Consider the following 16,505-nt stretch of genomic DNA (forward strand, 5'->3'; position numbering starts at 1 on the left):
AGCCGTACTTTTGGTCCGCTTCCTATCCACGTTGTTTTGAGTATTGGATGTGTACCCATTCATCTCTCTCAATGGGGCTGCAAAAGATGTCGAGAGCACACCTGTATACTGTCCACATCCTGTAAGTCCGTTCCGCGGCCCAGAAAAAAAAGTACATGTCCTATTGTTGCCCATTTTATGGACAAGGATAGGACGTTTCTGCAGGCGTAAAAGAAAAATAGACACTCTGCCGGTATCCGTGTTTTGCGGATCAGCAATAAGCAGACCTGGCTGTGTGCATGAGCCCTAAGGGTGGGTTCACATCATCTTTTTACCACTGCAGAGTCTGGTAAAAAAAAAACCTGTATACATTAAATAAATAAATATATATTCTGCTCAAAAAAATAAAGGGAACACAAAAATAACACATCCTAGATCTGAGTTAATTCAATATTCTTCTGAAATACTTTGTTCTTTACATAGTTGAATGTGCTGACAACAAAATCGCACAAAAATAAAAAAATGGAAATAAAATTTTTCAACCCATGGAGGTCTGGATTTGGAGTCACACTCAAAATTAAAGTGGAAAAACACACTACAGGCTGATCCAACTTTGATGTAATGTCCTTAAAACAAGTCAAAATGAGGCTCAGTAGTGTGAGTGGCCTCCACGTGCCCGTATGACCTCCCTACAACGCCTGTGCATGCTCCTGATGAGGTGGCGGACGGTCTCCTGAGGGATCTCCTCCCAGACCTGGACTAAAGCATCTGCCAACTCCTGGACAGTCTGTGGTGCAATGTTGGTGGATAGAGCGAGACATGATGTCCCAGATGTGCTCAATTGGATTCAGGTCTGGGGAACGGGCGGGCCAGTCCATAGCATCAATGCCTTCGTCTTGCAGGAACTGCTGACACACTCCAGCCACATGAAGTCTAGCATTGTCTTGCATTAGGAGGAACCCAGGGCCAACCGCACCAGCATATGGTCTCACAAGGGGTCTGAGGATCTCATCTCGGTACCTAATGGCAATTAGGCTACCTCTGGCGAGCACATGGAGGGCTGTGCGGCCCTCCAAAGAAATGCCACCCCACACCATTACTGACCCAATGCCAAACCGGTCATGCTGGAGGATGTTGCAGGCAGCAGAACGTTCTCCACGGCGTCTCCAGACTCTGTCACGTCTGTCACATGTGCTCAGTGTGAACCTGCTTTCATCTGTGAAGAGCACAGGGCACCAGTGGCGAATTTGCCAATCTTGGTGTTCTCTGGCAAATGCCAAACGTCCTGCACGGTGTTGGGCTGTAAGCACAACCCCCTCCTGTGGACGTCGGGCTCTCATATCACCCTCATGGAGTCTGTTTCTGACCGTTTGAGCAGACACATGCACATTTGTGGCCTGCTGGAGGTCATTTTGCAGGGCTCTGGCAGTGCTCCTCCTTGCACAAAGGCGGAGGTAGCGGTCCTGCTGCCGGGTTGTTGCCCTCCTACGGCCTCCTCCACGTCTCCTGATGTACCGGCCTGTCTCCTGGTAGCGCCTCCATGCTCTGGACACTATGCTGACAGACACAGCAAACCTTCTTGCCACAGCTCGCATTGATGTGCCATCCTGGATAAGCTGCACTACCTGAGCCACTTGTGTGGGTTGTAGACTCCGTCTCATGCTACCACTAGAGTGAAAGCACCGCCAGCATTCAAAAGTGACCAAAACATCAGCCAGGAAGCATAGGAGCTGAGAAGTGGTCTGTGGTCACCACCTGCAGAACCACTCCTTTATTGGGGGTGTCTTGCTAATTGCCTATAATTTCCACCTGTTGTCTATTCCATTTGCACAACAGCATGTGAAATTGATTGTCACTCAGTGTTGCTTCCTAAGTGGACAGTTTGATTTCACAGAAGTGTGATTGACTTGGAGTTACATTGTGTTGTTTAAGTGTTCCCTTTATTTTTTTGAGCAGTGTGTATATGTGTGTATAATATAATATATATATATTATTTCTCTATGGTGAACTGGTGCCACTGTACGGCATCAGTCTGAGGCATCCTTTAACCCCTTCAGTACCGAACAAATCTGACATTTGTCACTTGTGGTAATAACTTTGGAACGCTTTTACTTATCCAAGCCATTCTGAGATTGTTTTCTCGTGACACATTGTACTTCATGACAGTGGTAAATTTGAGTCAACATATTTCACCTTTATTTATAAAATAATCAAAAATTTACCAAAAATTTTAGAAAATTCTGAATTTTTCATAATTTGAATTCTACTTTTAAAAAAGATAGTAATTCCTCATAAAATAATTCAGTCAACATTCGCCATATGTCTGCTTTATGTTGGCATAATTTTGTAAATGTCATTTACATTTTTTAGGACGTTAGAAGGCTTAGAGGTTTTTAAAAGCCATTTTTATAATTTTCACCAAAATTTCCCAAACCTTTTTTTTAAGCACCAATTCAGTTATAAAGTGATTTTGAGAGACTTACATAATGGAAACCACCCATAAATGACCGCATTTTAGAAACTACACCCCTCAAATTGTTCAAAACTGATGTTACAAACTTTGTTAACCCTTGAGGTGTTCCACAAGAATTAAAGGAAAATGGAGGTGAAATTTAAAATTGTAACTTTTTTGGTTAGATTTTTTTTAAGTTAATCAATTTTTACTTGCAACACAGCAAGGGTCAACAGCAAAATAAACCTCAATATACATTACTCTGATTCTGCAGTTTACAGAAATATCCCGTATGTGGCAATAAACTCGTCTATGGGCACGTGGCAGTGGTCTTAAGGAAAGGAGCGCCATATGTATTTTGGAGGCAGATTTTGCTAGAATGGTTTTTAGGCACCATTTTGTATTTGAAGAGACCCTGACGTTCCCCTACAGTGGAAACCCTCAAAAAGTGACCCCATTTTGGAAACCACACTCCTTAAAGAATATATTAAGGGGGGTACTGAGCACTTTGTCCCCCCCCCAAGCAGTTTACGGAATTTGAAAACACTTGGCTGTAAAAATATAAAGTTTCATTTCTTCCAAGAAAATGTTGCTTTAGCCCCAAATTTTTCATTTTCTCCTGAATACGGCAACACCCCATATTTGGTGGTAAACTGCTGTGGGGGCTCATGGCAGGACTCAAAACGGAAGGAGTGCCATATGGCCTTTATAGCGCAGATTTTGATGGATTGGTTAATGGGTGCCATTGTATTTTATTTTTTAAGTGATTGTCTTATGTGGAGGCTCATTTTTTGCGGGATGAGGTGATGTTTCCATTGGTACCATTTTGGGGTACATAAGACTTTTTGATCGCTTGGTATTATACTTTTTGTAAGGCAAAGTGAAAAAAAAAATGGCTGTTTTGGCATTTTTTTTTTCTTTACAGCATTCACCTGCAGGGGCATAAAATGTGATATTGTTATAGAGCAGGTTGTTACGGATGTGGCGATACCCAATGTGTCTATCATTTTATTTTTTAAGTTTTACACAGTGAAAGCCTTTTTTTGAACAGAATAAAATCTTGTTTTAGTGTCTCCATAGTCTGAGAGCCATAGTTTTTATTTTTTGGCCGATTGTCTTAGGTAGGGTCTCATTTTTTTGATGACTGGTACTATTTTGGGCTAAATACACATTTTTGATCACTTGGTATTACACTTTTTGTGAGGCAAGTTGACCAGAAAATGGCTGTTTTAGCACTGTGTGTGTGTGTGTATGTGAGATATAGATAGAGAGATATAGATATATATATATATATATATATATATATATATCTCTAATTACATACACACACACACACACACACACACACACACACTGCTCAAAAAAATAAAGGGAACACTTAAACAACACAGTGTAACTCCAAGTCAATCACACTTCTGTGAAATCAAACTGTCCACTTAGGAAGCAACACTGAGTGACAATCAATTTCACATGCTGTTGTGCAAATGGGATAGACAACAGGTGGAAATTATAGGCAATTAGCAAGACACCCCCAATAAAGGAGTGGTTCTGCAGGTGGTGACCACAGACCACTTCTCAGTTCCTATGCTTCCTGGCTGATGTTTTGGTCACTTTTGAATGCTGGCGGTGCTTTCACTCTAGTGGTAGCATGAGACGGAGTCTACAACCCACACAAGTGGCTCAGGTAGTGCAGCTTATCCAGGATGGCACATCAATGCGAGCTGTGGCAAGAAGGTTTGCTGTGTCTGTCAGCATAGTGTCCAGAGCATGGAGGCGCTACCAGGAGACAGGCCGGTACATCAGGAGACGTGGAGGAGGCCGTAGGAGGGCAACAACCCGGCAGCAGGACCGCTACCTCCGCCTTTGTGCAAGGAGGAGCACTGCCAGAGCCCTGCAAAATGACCTCCAGCAGGCCACAAATGTGCATGTGTCTGCTCAAACGGTCAGAAACAGACTCCATGAGGGTGATATGAGGGCCCGACGTCCACAGGTGGGGGTTGTTCTTACAGCCCAACACCGTGCAGGACGTTTGCCATTTGTCAGAGAACACCAAGATTGGCAAATTCGCCACTGGTGCCCTGTGCTCTTCACAGATGAAAGCAGGTTCACACTGAGCACATGTGACAGACGTGACAGAGTCTGGAGACGCCGTGGAGAACGTTCTGCTGCCTGCAACATCCTCCAGCATGACCGGTTTGGCATTGGGTCAGTAATGGTGTGGGGTGGCATTTCTTTGGAGGGCCGCACAGCCCTCCATGTGCTCGCCAGAGGTAGCCTGACTGCCATTAGGTACCGAGATGAGATCCTCAGACCCCTTGTGAGACCATATGCTGGTGCGGTTGGCTTTGGGTTCCTCCTAATGCAAGACAATGCTAGACCTCATGTGGCTGGAGTGTGTCAGCAGTTCCTGCAAGACGAAGGCATTGATGCTATGGACTGGCCCGCCCGTTCGACAGACCTGAATCCAATTGAGCACATCTGGGACATCATCCACCAACGTCACGTTGCACCACAGACTGTCCAGGAGTTGGCAGATGCTTTAGTCCAGGTCTGGGAGGAGATCCCTCAGGAGACCGTCCGCCACCTCATCAGGAGCATGCACAGGCGTTGTAGGGAGGTCATACAGGCACGTGGAGGCCACACACACTACTGAGCCTCATTTTGACTTGTTTTAAGGACATTACATCAAAGTTGGATCAGCATGTAGTGTGTTTTTCCACTTTAATTTTGAGTGTGACTCCAAATCCAGACCTCCATGGGTTGAAAAATTTGATTTCCATTTTTTTTTATTTTTGTGTGATTTGGTTGTCAGCACATTCAACTATGTAAAGAACAAAGTATTTCAGAAGAATATTTAATTAACTCCGATCTAGGATGTTATTCTTGTGTTCCCTTTATTTTTTTGAGCAGTGTGTGTGTGTGTGTGTATGTATGTATGTGTGTGTGTGTGTATATATATATATATATATATACATACACATACATACATACATACATACATACATACATACATACATACATATTTTTTATGGTGTTCACCTGACAGGGTGGATCATGTGATATTTTTATAGAGCCAGTCGATTCGGATGCGGCGATACCTAATATGTCTACTTTTCTCTTTATCTCACTGTAATACACTTACAGCTTCCTGCCTGTGAGATCCAGGGAGCTGGATCTCACAGGCTCACACGGAAGGCAGCCATGATGCCTAAGGAAGGCATCGGGTCCCCGTCACAGCAGCGCGGGGACCCGATGGACACCCTGCACCCGGCAGGATACAGCACGTGCCGTGGTCAGCGCTGACCGTGGCAGTGCAAGGGTTAATGCGCCGGCATCAGCGTTTTCTCTGATGTTGGCGCATACAACAGGGGTCCGGCTATCGGTGACTGCCGGACCCCTGCAGCTGAGCCGCGCCCGCTCTATCAGAGCGCTGTGGCTGTACGTTGCTGGGATTTGTGACCCTGTTTCCAGCGCCGTACATGCCATATATCCTACGGGTTAATGTATACAATTTTTGTATACATTAAATGGATGGCAAAAACGTGATGTGTAAACCCAGCCTAAAACTATACATTTGCTGTCTTCTGTTGGGCAGCACTTTTAGTTTTATTGGTGAATATAACGTGGCAGACTCTCTTGGGTACGTCCACATGTGCCTGAAAATACCCTCTCCATTGCACTAGAATATCATCTGATTTACCACATACGTTTTTTAGAACACCTGCATTTTTCTTGGTGTGGTTTTTTTTCCCCCCCCCAAATGGCTGTGTGACATTTTTTCCCCTATGAAAGATATAAAATGCCAGAGCTTCAGCTGCGTTTTTTAAAAGAAATAGGAAACGCAAAAAAGCCAACAAATTCACAAAACCGCTGGTAGTTGGTAAACATTTCCGTGTCCTGTGTTTCAAATTTTCCATAGAACTCCAATCAGTTCTGCAGAAACACAGCACATCTGATCATTGCCTTAGGCTGCTCACACATGCCCATGTGTAGTGCGTGAAACGCGGTCCACGTGACGACCTTATTTTACCGGACTGACCGCGGCTAATCTGACATGAGCTCCCTGCATCATGGCGATCTATAGTGCAGTGAGTTTGGGACAGCTGAGCTGTGGTCAGCCTAAAAGTAAATATAGACATATATTTTTGTCCTCTGATGAACTATTTGCTCCAGCAATTGCCTTATCTGTCCCAGATCTTCATTACAGGGAAAATCCCTCTGCAATTATCCAGCGTACAGTACAACTCCATGATAAAGCTACTGGAGTGTCCATTGTGTGGTGGCTTCTGCAGTAAGGCATGTGATGGATCCTGGGGTGCCCTGCTTATGTGTGTGTTTCTTTTTGGAGGTTACTATGGTTTAGGGACTAACACTGCCATTTCTCCAATGGACCTCTGAGAGTAAGGCCTGTATTACACCAACAGATTATCTGACCAATCACACAGATGTTTTGTTATGCACACCAACTATTGGTCTAATTGGACAGATATTGGGCAGATAATCTGTTGGTGTAATACAGCACTAAGGTCAGGTGCAGCTTTACTCTCTGTGACAAATTTCATTGCACAGAACCTGCACCATGCCCTGAACTCGGAGCTGGTTTTGTTTCCTGCTACACAAGCACTGTACTGTAATTTCTTATGGACTCGCCCTTCAGCCTCCTTCTTGTGTATACATTTTAGTGGCGTTTTTAGTTGTGTGTTTTTTCAGTCATTTTAGACCTTTTTGAAAGCATATTGCATGTTGATATTTTCATGGTTGGTGCAGGTTCTCTTTTATCATCAGAGGAACAAGATCCACATACAGGGAGCTGTAGGTTACCTGGGCTTGTCCTGCAGGCCCCTCATCAGCCACAATAGCAAGTCTCTGGTTTAGGCCTCATGCACACAGCTGTTGTTTTGGTCCGCATCCGAGTCGCCGTTTTGGCGGCTCGGATGCGGACCCATTGACTTCAATGGGGCCGCAAAAGATGCCGTCAGCACACCGTGTGCTGTTCGCATCCGTTGCTCCGTTCCGTGGCCCCGCAAAAAAAATATAACATGTCCTATTCTTGTCCGCGCTTTGCGAACAAGAATAGGCATTTATATTGAAGGCTGTCTATGCCGTTCCACAAATTGCGGAACGCGCACAGACTCCATCCGTGTTTTGCAGACCGCAAAACACACCACGGTCGTGTGCATGAGACCAAATTTGTGTTGTACACACTCAGATTTACTACTGCAGTTTTATCCTTCAATACCTCCATATACAATTCTTTGTGAGTTTGTAGACTTCACCTTATTTGACCTCAGCTTGGCCATGACCAGAGCAGGTGAGTAGTTGTGCCTGTTGACCCCCGTTTGAAGGCATTAATGGCTCTGAAAAGTAAATCCGTTTTAACGGCATGATAAAAATATTTGGCCAGATTTACTAATCTTATAGCTGGTGTAAACTTGTTTGAAACAGAGTTTTACGCTAGAATTGTGGCACAGCTTTGGTGCTAAACGTCACATATTGGGCCATGTCCTTTTCACGTGAAACCATGGAAAGAATCACTCAGTTGTGAAGCTTGGTGAAGAGGCTTTCTCAAGAATTAGATGTGCAAACTGCTGCAATTTGTGCCAAGTTTTGTCACAATTTGCAACCGTGTCTAGGTGCACTGACATTAGCAACTGTGGGTTGATATGTGCACTTCTTTATTTTGAGTAGTACAGTCGTGGCCAAAAGTTTTGAGAATTACATAAATTTTGGAAATTGGAAAAGTTGCTGCTTAAGTTTTTATAATAGCAATTTGCATATACTCCAGAATGTTATGAAGAGTGATCAGATGAATTGCATAGTCCTTCTTTGCCATGAAAATTAACTTAAAGGGACACTGACAGGCCAAATCAGCATATATAGTTAGATATATGACATTACAGGTCTTATAGAGTCTTTAAGGCCTCATGCACACGACCGTTGTGTGCACTCGTGGCCGTTGTGCCGTTTTCCGTTTTTTTTCGTGGACCCATTGACTTTCAATGGGTCCGTGGAAAAATCGGAAAATGCACCGTTTTGCAGCCGCATCCGTGATCCGTGTTTCCTGGCCGTGAAAAAAATATGACCTGTCCTATTTTTTTCACGGCCAACAGTTCACGGACCCATTCAAGTCAATGGGTCCATGAAAGAACACGGATGCACACAAGATTGGCATCCGTGTCCGTGATCCGTGGCCGTAGGTTAGTTTTTATACAGACGGATCCGAAGATCCGTCTGCATAAAAGCTTTTTCAAAGCTGAGTTTTCACTTCGTGAAAACTCAGAACCGACAGTATATTCTAACACAGAAGCGTTCCCATGGTGATGGGGACGCTTCTAGTTAGAATACACTACAAACTGTGTACAAGACTGCCCCCTGCTGCCTGGCAGCACCCGATCTCTTACAGGGGGCCGTGATCAGCACAATTAACTCCTTCAGGTGCGGCACCTGAAGGGGTTAATTGTGCTGATCACGGCCCCCTGTAAGAGATCAGGGCTGCCAGGCAGCAGGGGGCAGACCCTCCCCCCCCTCCCCAGTTTGAATATCATCAGTGGCCAGTGCGGCCCCCCCCTCCCTCTATTGTAATAATTCGTTGGTGGCACAGTGTGCGCCCCCCATCGGCCCCCCCTCCCTCTATAGCATTAACAACATTGGTGGCCAGTGTGCGGCCTCCCATCTCTCCCCCCCCCCCCATCATTGGTGGCAGCGGAGTTCCGATCGGAGTCCCAGTTTAATCGCTGGGGCTCCGATCGGTAACCATGGCAACCAGGGCGCTACTACAGTCCTGGTTGCCATGGTTACTTTACAATAGTAGAAGATTCATACTTACCTGCTGCTGAGATGTTCGTGTCCGGCCGGGAGCTCCACCTACTGGTTAGTGACAGGTCTGTGCGGCGCATTGCTAAATGAACCGTCACTTACCAGTAGGAGGAGCTCCCGGCCGGTCACAGACAGCGCAGCTCCCAGGTAAGTATGAATCTTTTACTATTGTACTATTGCTAGTAACCCGCTGCCACCAATGATCGGGGGGGTGGAGATGGGAGGCCGCACACTGGCCACCAATGTTGTTAATGCTATAGAGGGAGGGGGGGCCAATGGGGGCGCACACTGTGCCACCAACGATTTATTACAATTGAGGGAGGAAGGGAGGGGGGGCGCACACTGTGCCACCAACGAATTATTACAATAGAGGGAGGAAGGGGGGGGGGGCGCACACTGTGCCACCAACTAATTATTACAATAGAGGAAGGGGGGGGGGCGCACACTGTGCCACCAACGAATTATTACAATAGAGGGAGGAAGGGGGGGGCGCACACTGTGCCACCAACGAATTATTACAATAGAGGGAGGAAGGGGGGGGCACACTGTGCCACCAACGAATTATTACAATGGAAGGGGGGGGGGGGCGCGCACTGGCCACCAATGATATTCAAACTAGGGAGGGGGGGGGGTCTGCCCCCTGCTGCCTGGCAGCCCTGATCTCTTACAGGGGGATATGATAGTACAATTAACCCCTTCAGGTGCGGCACCTGAGGGGTTAATTGTGCTGATCACGGCCCCCTGTAAGAGATCGGATGCTGCTAGGCAGCAGGGGGCAGTCATGTACACAGTTTGTAGTATATTCTAACTAGAAGCGTCCCCATCACCATGGGAATGCCTCTGTGTTAGAATATACTGTCGGAAATGAGGTTTCACGATCTAACTCATATCCGACAGTATATTTTAACATAGAGGCGTTCCCATGGTGATGGGGACGCTTCAAGTTAAAATATACCATCGGATTGGAGAAAACTCCGATCCGATGGTATAAAAGGGACTCCAGACTTTACATTGAAAGTCAATGGGGACGGATCCGTTTGAAATGGCACCATATTGTGTCAACGTCAAACGGATCCGTCCCCATTGACTTGCATTGTAATTCAGGACGGATCCGTTTGGCTCCGCACGGCCAGGCGGACACCAAAACGACTTTTTTTTCATGTCCGTGGATCCTCCAAAAATCAAGCAAGACCCACGGACGAAAAAACGGTCACGGATCACGGGAAAACCGAACCCCGTTTTGCGGACCGCAAAAAAATACGGTCGTGTGCATGAGGCCTTAAAAGCATATAAGTATCCCCCCTGTCTACCTTATAAAGAGCGAAATATAAAGTTTTATAACCTGCTTGTTCGGTCAGCAATCTGCCCAAGGGGCGGCGTTTCATGTGAAAATGCGCCCAGCCAGCCTTCCCAACTGCCGTTCTTAAGCCCCGCCCAGCTCATCATTATTCACTTCGCTGGGCGGCGGCTAGAACTCTCCCCAGTCCCGATCCTGCGCATGGGCAATTCAATCCTCTGGGCATCGTTCATACCTAATCTTCTGCGCCTGCGCCCCGCCGTGGTTAGATCGCGCATGCGTGTACACACAGCCTGCCTGCGTCTTGGAGGCAGCTGCAGCCTCAGCCATGCACTGTTCAGAGCAGCGCTTCAGAGCGCTGTTTACTCACATCGTCAAAGGGGTTAATAGTGCGTCCCAGAGGATTGAATTGCCCATGCGCAGGATCGGGACTGGGGAGAGTTCTAGCCGCTGCCCAGCGAAGTGAATAATGATGAGCTGGGCGGGGCTTAAGAACGGCAGTTGGGAAGGCTGGCTGGGCGCATTTTCACATGAAACACCGCCCCTTGGGCAGATTGCTGACCGAACAAGCAGGTTATAAAACTTTATATTTCGCTCTTTATAAGGTGGACAGGGGGGATACTTATATGCTTTTAAAAGACTCTATAAGACCTGTAATGTCATATATCTAACTATATATGCTGATTTGGCCTGTCAGTGTCCCTTTAATCCAAAAAAAAAACTTTCCACTGCATTTCATTGTTGTCATTAAAGGACCTGCTGAGATCATTTCAGTAATCGTCTTGTTAACTCAGGTGAGAATGTTGACGAGCACAAGGCTGGAGATCATTATGTCAGGCTGATTGGGTTAAAGTGGCAGACTTGACATGTTAAAAGGAGTGTGATGCTTGAAATCATTGTTCTTTCATTGTTAACCATGGTGACCTGCAAAGAAACGCGTGCAGCCATCATTGCGTTGCATAAAAATGGCTTCACAGGCAAGGATATTGTGGCTACTAAGATAGCACCTCAATCAACAATTTATAGGATCATCAAGAACTTCAAGGAAAGAGGATTCTTGTTAAGAAGGCTTCAGGGCGTCCAAGAAAGTCCAGCAAGTGCCAGGATCGTCTCCTAAAGAGGATTCAGCTGCGGGATTGGAGTGCCACCAGTGCAGAGCTTGCTCAGGAATGGCAGCAGGCAGGTGTGAGCGCATCTGCACGCACAGTGAGGCGAAGACTTTTGGAAGATGGCCTGGTGTCAAGAAGGGCAGCAAAGAAGCCACTTCTCTCCAAAAAAAACATCAGGGACAGATTGATCTTCTGCAGAAAGTATGGTGAATGGACTGCTGAGGACTGGGGCAAAGTCATATTCTCAGATGAAGCCTCTTTCCGATTGTTTGGGGCATCTGGAAAAAGGCTTGTCCGGAGAAGAAAAGGTGAGCGCTACCATCTGTGTCATGCCAACAGTAAAGCATCCTGAGACCATTCATGTGTGGGGTTGCTTCTCATCCAAGGGAGTGGGCTCACTTACAATTTTGCCCAAAAACACAGCCATGAATAAAGAATGGTACCAAAACACCCTCCAACAGCAACTTCTTCCAACAACAGTTTGGTGAAGAACAATGCATTTTCCAGCATGATGGAGCACCGTGCCATAAGGCAAACCAAGTGGCTCGGGGACCAAAACGTTGACATTTTGGGTCCATGGCCTGGAAACTCCCCAGATCTTAATCCCATTGAGAACTTGTGGTCAATCCTCAAGAGGCGGGTGGACAAACAAAAACCTACTAATTCTGACAAACTCCAAGAAGTGATTATGAAAGAATGGGTTGCTATCGGTCAGGAATTGGCCCAGAAGTTGATTGAGAGCATGCCCAGTCGAATTGCAGAGGTCCTAAAAAAGAAGGGCCAACACTGCAAATACTGACTCTTTGCATAAATGTCATGTAATTGTCAATAAAAGCCTTTGAAACGTATGAAGTGCGTGTAATTATATTTCACTACATCACAGAAACAACTGAAACAAAGATCTAAAAGCAGTTTAGCAGCAAACTTTGTGAAAACTAATATTTGTGTCAACTTTTGGCCACGACTGTATGTTGCTTTGTCTTCGTCAAGCTCTCTGAAGAAGTTATGCTTCACGTTAGGGTTGTCACGATACCAAAATTTTTATTTGATTTCAATACCACAAAAAAAGTATTACAATACTCGATACCAAGCGAAAGAAAACGAAAACGGCAAAAAAGCTGTGTGCATTGCCCGTTTTATGGAACATCTGGCCCATAATAGAACTGTTCTATCCTATCTTTTGGGAGGGCAAGGTGACAAAAAAAAATGGCGAATCATGCATATATTTTTTTTTTTTTCTGTTATGGCATTCACTGCATATGAGATTTTTTAATAGTTTGGACTTTTTCAGATGATGCGATAACCAATATGCTTATTTTTTAATTGTTCATATATTTTTATATTTCAAATTGGGAAAGAGGGTAATTTAAAATGTTAATATATTATTATTTTTATTTTATTTTATTTTTTACCTTTTTTATTTAACCCCATAGGGACATAGCCTTATTTCACCTTAAGGACCAGGCCATTTTTTGCAAATCTGACCAGTGTCACTTTTAAGTGCTGATAACTTTAAAACTCTTTGTCTTGTCCAGGCCATTCTGAGATTGTTTTTTCGTCACATATTGTACTTCATGACACTGGTAAAATGAAGTCCCAAAAATTTTTTTTTTTTGCATAAAAAAAATTTCTATTTTACCAAAAATTTGGAAAAATTTGCAAATTTAAAAGTTTTAGTTTCTCTACTTCTGTAATACATAGTAATACCCCCAAAAATTGTGATGACTTTACATTCCCCATATGTCTACTTCATGTTTGAATTATTTTGGGAATATTTTATTTTTTGGGGATGTTACAAGACTTAGAAGTTTAGAAGCAAATCTTGGAATTTTTCAGAAATTTACAAAAACCCAATTTTTAGGGACCACTACAGGTCTGAAGTCACTTTGCGAGGCTTACATAATAGAAACCGCCCTAAAATGACCCCATCTAAGAAACTACACCCCTCAAGGTATTCAAAACTGATTTTACAAACTTTGTTAACCCTTTAGGTGTTGCACAAGATTTAATGGAAAATAGAGATACAATTTCAAAATTTCACTTTTTTGGCAGATTTTCCATTTTAATATATTTTTTTTCCAGTTACAAAGCAAGGGTTAGCAGCCAAACAAAACTCATTATTTATGGCCCTGATTCTGTAGTTTACAGAAACACCCCATATGTGGTCGTAAACTGCTGTACGGGCACACGGCAGGGCACAGAAGGAAAGGAATGCCATACGGTTTTTGGAAGGCAGATTTTGCTGGACTGTTTTTTTTTGACACCATGTCCCATTTGAAGCCCCCCTGATGCATCCCTAGAGTAGAAACTCCAAAAAAGTGACCCCATTTTAGAAACTACGGGATAGGGTGGCAGTTTTGTTGGTACTAGTTTAGGGTACATATGATTTTTGGTTGCTCTAAATTACACTTTTTGTGAGGCAAGACAACAAGAAATAGCTTTTTTGCCTTCGTTCTTTTTTTTTTTTTTTTTTGTTATTTACAACATTCATCTGACAGGTTAGATCATGTGGTAATTTTATAGAGCAGGTTGTCACGGACTAGCCGATACCTAATATGTATACAATTTTTTTAATTTATGTAAGTTTTACACAATGATTCAATGTTTTTCAGTTTTTGGGTGATTATCTTAAGTAGGGTCTCATTTTTTGCGGGATGAGATGACGGTTTGATTGGCACTATTTTGGGGTGCATATGACTCTTTGATCGCTTGCTATTACACTTTTTGTGACGTAAGATGACAAAAATTGGCTTTTTTTACACAGTTTTTATTTTTTTACGGTGGTCACCTGAGGGGTTAGGTCATGTGATATTTTTATAGAGCCAGTCGATACGGACGCGGCAATACCTAATATGTATACTTTTTTATTTTATTTATGTAAGTTTTACACAATGATTTCCTTTTTGAAACAAAAAAAAAACATGTTTTAGTGTTTCCATAGTCTAAGAGCCATAGTTTTTTCAGTTTTTGGGCGATTATCTTGGGTAGGGTATGATTCTTGCGGGATGAGATGACGGTTTGATTGTTACAATTTTGGCGTACATGCGACTTTTTTGATCACTTTTATTACCTTTTTTGGGAAGTAAGGTGGGCAAAATTTCAATTTCATCATAGTTTTTTAGTTTTATGGTGTTCACCGTTCGGGTAAAGTAACATGACCGTTTTATAGATCAGGTCGTTACGGACGCGGCGATACCTTATGTGTCGTGTATTTTATTTTTTTTAATTTTTATTCAGTGATAAATGTGTTTTTATTTTAACTTTTTTCACTTTTTTTTTTTTTTACTTTTTTTTTTGACCCAGACCCACTTGGTTCTTAAAGATCCAGTGGGTCTGATGTCTGTATAATACAGTACAGTACACTATATAGTGTTTTGTACTGTATTTTACACTTTGTCTGAACAGATCTATACCTTTAGCACAGAACTGTTCAGCACCATGGACAGCAGGATGCCTGAGAAGGCGTCCTGTTGCCGTGGGAACCTTCCCCGTCTGCTCAGTAGTGGTAAGAATTTCGCAGACGGGGAAGGGTAAGGACGGGGCTGTCGGGAGGCTGTCTGGGGGCTCTCTCCCTCTCCATCGGGTGGCTGCAAAGGCAATGCAGCCCCCAATGGGAGAGGGAGAGAGCTCCCTGAGCTGTTAACCTTTTCCCGGACCGCTGTATGGAAAGGGTTAAACGGCTGACATCGCATCGCAGATGTCAGCCGTTTATACCAGGGTGTCAGCAATGTGCTGGCACCCTGGTATACCCACTAACCACCAACGATTATTCAAGGGGAGGCGGGCGGGGGATCGCGATCCCGCCTGCCGCACCGCCCGCACCCCTCCCTCTGCACCTCCCACCGGGCTAAAATCACTCAGGGGTGCAGGGGGGGGGGGGGGGGGGAGATACAGAAATATTTTAGGAATACTAAAGTTTCTGCGCGGGGATCAGAAACGGCAGAAATCGCAGCAAACCGCAGGTCTGAATTGACCTGCGGTTTGCCGCGATCGCCGACATGGGGGGGGGTCACGGGACTTCCCCCCCCCCCCGCGCATTTAGCCTAGGTGCCTGCTCAATGATTTGAGCAGGCACCGGGTTCCGATCACTGCCAGCCGCACGGCAGTGATCGAAAATACACTAGGCGTACATGTACGCCCTGTGTCCTTAAGTACCAGGACACAAGGGCATACCTGTACGCCCTATGTCCTTAAGAGCTTAATAACTATTAGTCCTGTTCACCCTAATAGAGATCTATTAGGTTGAATAGGATTTTACACTCTCCCTGCTGCCCAGTGTACACAGCAGCAGGAAGCTCACCATGGCAGACAAGGATTCAGTAGCGTCCTGGCTGCCATGGTAACCAATCGGAGCCCCGCAATTTCACTGCTGGGGCTCCGATCTGTGCCACCAATGCATTTAATTAACCCCTAAATACAAATGTAGGCGTCAATGACAGGGCGCAGCGAGGGGTTCATTAACTTGGTTCGGCGGATCGCCGTGCCCTGTCATTGAGGCTGGGTGCCAGCTGTGTGATACAGCTGGCACCCACAACCTACAATTATATGCATTTGTGGCGCAGTGTTAATAGCCCCCCCCCCCCCCCCTTCATCAGTTTGATCTTCATTGGTGGCCAGCGGCATCTTCACAGCTCCTCTTAATCCTTCTCATTGGTGGCCTGGGGCACTGTGCCGCTGAAAAGAACATGGTGTGCGCTGAGGGCAGCGCACGCTATGTTCTCTAAGATACTAGGCTGCGCAGTAACACAGCGTAGTATCGGAAAATGGCAAATCCTGGTATCGTATCGATATCAAGTGCAACCCTATTTCGCGTTAAAAGGGGAAATGTCAGGCAGGGTGGATTTGATTTAAA

General features: G+C 44.8%; 1 protein-coding gene across 3 annotated transcripts in view; it reads left to right on the plus strand.

The window, feature by feature from the left end:
• The window catches only part of SMARCA2 (SWI/SNF related, matrix associated, actin dependent regulator of chromatin, subfamily a, member 2), a 289,118-nt gene that overhangs the window by 55,827 nt on the left and 216,786 nt on the right, over positions 1-16,505 (plus strand). The window lies entirely within an intron of this gene.

The sequence above is a fragment of the Bufo bufo genome, chromosome 2 (genome assembly GCF_905171765.1).
Source record: "Bufo bufo chromosome 2, aBufBuf1.1, whole genome shotgun sequence".
NCBI lineage: Eukaryota > Metazoa > Chordata > Amphibia > Anura > Bufonidae > Bufo > Bufo bufo.